The 3,579-nt window shown below is 37.7% G+C and overlaps 1 protein-coding gene across 6 annotated transcripts in view; it reads left to right on the top strand.

Annotated features, from left to right (window-relative positions):
• The window catches only part of ZNF148 (zinc finger protein 148), a 131,826-nt gene that overhangs the window by 21,724 nt on the left and 106,523 nt on the right, over positions 1–3,579 (top strand). For all 6 annotated transcript variants that reach the window (XM_010834287.1, XM_010834283.1, XM_010834288.1 and 3 more), the window contains exon 2: positions 1,973–2,053. The gene's annotated coding sequence lies outside the window, so the exon portion shown is untranslated. The remainder of the gene's footprint in view (positions 1–1,972; positions 2,054–3,579) is intronic.

The following is a 3,579-nucleotide window of genomic DNA, read 5'->3' as shown; positions in this document are numbered from 1 at the left end:
ATACAGCCTTGACATACTCCTTTTCCTATTTGGAACCAGTCTGTTGTTCCATGTCCAGTTCTAACTGTTGCTTCCTGACCTGCATACAGATTTCTCAAGAGGCAGATCAGGTGGTCTGGTATTCCCATCTCTTTCAGAATTTTCCACAGTTTATTGTGATCCACACAATCAAAGGCTTTGGCATAGTCAATAAAGCAGAAATAGATGTTTTTCTGGAATTCTCTTGCTGTTTCCATGATCCAGCGGATGTTGGCAATTTGATCTCTGTTCCTCTGCCTTTTCTAAAACCAGCTTGAACATCTGGAAGTTCACGGTTCACATATTGCTGAAGCCTGGCTTGGAGAATTTTGAGCATTACTTTACTAGCGCGTGAAATGAGTGCAATTGTGCGGTAGTTTGAGCATTCTTTGGCATTGCCTTTCTTTGGGATTGGAATGAAAACTGACCTTTTCCAGTCCTGTGGCCACTGCTGAGTTTTCCAAATTTGCTGGCATATTGAGTGCAGCACTTTCACAGCATCATCTTTCAGGATTTGGAATAGCTCAACTGGAATTCCATCACCTCCACTAGCTTTGTTCGTAGTGATGCTTTCTAAGGCCCACTTGACTTCACATTGCAGGATGTCTGGCTCTAGGTCAGTGATCACACCATCGTGATTATCTGGGTCTTGAAGTTCTTTTTTGTACAGTTCTTCTGTGTATTCTTGCCATCTCTTCTTAATATCTTCTGCTTCTTTTAGGTCCATACCATTTATGTCCTTTATCGAGCCCATCTTTGCATGAAATGTTCCTTTGGTATCTCTGATTTTCTTGAAGAGATCTCTAGTCTTTCCCATTCTGTAGCTAAAGCTATAGAAAATACATATTTAAAAGTAGTTATAGGTAATTGAGAGGAATGGCATATATGCTCTTTTAAATGCTTGGGAACAAAACTTTGAGGCAGGCAATTAAGAGGTTAGTAGAAATAAATTATTTTAAATAGGTTTTTTGTTGTTGCTGATGATGACTAGTTTAGCAAAGCTACTGACTGGCTAAGGACTAGAAAATGCTGAATTATCAGAAAGGCTGTTGTAATCCCTTGATGAAATTGTGTTAAACACAACTTTGGATTAATATACTTGGTTGTTTTCTGAAGATTTATAGTTTAATTGTTCTGCTTTTATAATTATAATTTTATTGATTTGCAAGATATTTATTAAGCCCTAAAAATGTGTTTGGGTTATTATATAAAATGCTTAATTATTTCTGAATAACAGTCATATTTGGCCTGAATTTGTTTCTAATAAAATTTCAGGTTTCAGTCCTCATTACCTCCATTTCATATACTGGGAAAGCATATCGCAGTTGCAGGAAGAAAATTATATATGTCCAGTATCAATGCAGTACCAACATAGAGTGTTAATTTTCTATATTAGTTGCTGTAAGATTGATTATAGCATGACATTAAAAAAAAATCTGTGGACGATTTTAACGTTATTAAACACCTTTGTCTTGAAAATTTTAAATACTTAACATTTTTGTAGTTTCAAAAGCAAATGTTTTTAATATAATTAGACTTTTGAGATGAGGGAAATGTTACTGTGAGATTTCATCAGGAATAGAACTGTTTGAGTAATTGAGAACATCAACATACAATTTTAGTGAAGTACATTTTGTGTCCTCCTATTTTAAGTTGTTGATGGTAATTCTAGTTTATTGCCCTGATTTTAAAGAAATCCTAATCCTTAGCTAGAAGTTAAATTTGAAAAAGTCCAATTAGTGCCTGGGTCATTTTTTCATGAAATCATTTAGCACTGATGGATCATTACAGTTGTGCTGTTCTAAGTGAATTAATATTAATTAATCCATGAAAAGACTTTTGTCTGATTTAGCACATTTTGATATAACTGTTATAACTGTTTTATCTGGCTTTAAGAATGTATCTAATCATGATTTTTTTGAGAGGAATAACCTGAATTTTTGTACTTTTACAGGCTAGAGGGAGGAACCAACAGCTTGGAAATTCGACCAAGTGATCTGGCGGGATGGGCATTTTCCTGACCTATTTTGTAGAGGTAATCTAGCACTGTTTTCTTCACTCTTACCTATGATTGATGGCTATATACTTGAACATGAACATACCTGTCACAGCTGTTGGATAGTACTCTGCTTTTCCTGGATAATCCCTTTTCTTTTATACTTAAATATTCCTGCAGTGCAGGAGACCCTAGTTCGATTCCTGGGTGGGGAAGATCCCTTGGAGAAGGGATAGGCTACCCACTCTGGTATTCTTGGGTTTCCCTGGTGGCTCAGCTGGTAAAGAATCTGCCTGCAATGTGGGAGACCTGGGTTGCATGCCTGGGTCAGGAAGATTACCTGGAGGAGGGCATGGCAACCCACTCCAATATTCTTGCCCTGTGGACAGAGAGCCTGGCAGTCTACAGTCCATGGGTCACAAAGAATCAGACACAGCTGAGCAACTAAGCACACAGCACAGCATGAATATTACATATAGATACCATGATATGAACATCTATACATAGGAAATAATTGATGTTATTAGTTCTCTTTGATGAAAACCATTATCTTTTCTCACTTAACAAGATTATCTGCATTTCTCTTTTTTAGGCCCAAGGTCCCTTATATTAGGAAGACCCAAAATCCTCTCCTGTCATGTTGGGCTATGTTGGTAGATGTATTAGACCTGTGCTTTTATCTTTCAAAGTGAAAGAAAATTAAACATGAACAGTATTCAGGGTAATTACATGTGGCACATATTCTCATGTCATTATTAATGATCATAACAGTTCTAAGATTCTCATCTTCACCAGACACTAGCTCAAATCCAGCTCTTGATCTTGGATTTCCAACTTGTGGAACTGTGAGAAGTAAATGCTTGTTTATGCCACCTGGTCTTGGATATTTTTGTTTTAGCAAGGAGCCTGTTCTTAATCCATATGTATCCATGCAATCTGCCTCTTGAGAAATTTGTATGCAGGTCAAGAAGCAACAGTTAGAACTGGGCATGGAACAACAGACTGGTTCCAAATAGGAAAAGGAGTATGTCAAGGCTGTATATTGTCACCCTGTTTATTTAACTTCTATGCAGAGTACATCATGAGAAACGCTGGGCTGGAAGAAGCACAAGCTGGAATTAAGATTGCCGGGAGAAATAACCTCAGATATGCAGATGACACCACCCTTATGGCAGAAAGTGAAGAGGAACTAAAAAGCCTCTTGATGAAGCTGAAAGTGGAGAGTTGGCTTTAAAAAAAAAAAAAGGTGGCTTAAAGCTCAACATTCAGAAAACGAAGATCATGGCATCCGGTCCCATCACTTCATGGGAAATAGATGGGGAAACAGTGGAAACAGTGTCAGACTTTATTTTTCTGGGCTCCAAAATCACTGCAGATGGTGACTGCAGCCATGAAATTAAAAGACGCTTACTCCTTGGAAGGAAAGTTATGACCAACCTAGATAGCATATTCAAAAGCAGAGACATTACTTTGCCAACAAAGGTTTGTCTAGTCAAGGCTATGGTTTTTCCTGTGGTCATGTATGGATGTGAGAGTTGGACTGTGAAGAAGGCTGAGCGCCGAAG

This window comes from Bison bison, unplaced genomic scaffold, assembly GCF_000754665.1.
Source record: "Bison bison bison isolate TAMUID 2011002044 unplaced genomic scaffold, Bison_UMD1.0 scf7180017864032, whole genome shotgun sequence".
Classification (NCBI taxonomy): Eukaryota; Metazoa; Chordata; class Mammalia; order Artiodactyla; family Bovidae; genus Bison; species Bison bison.
The sequence above is the reverse complement of the archived record's forward strand: the minus strand, read 5'-3'. Positions and strand labels throughout refer to the sequence as shown.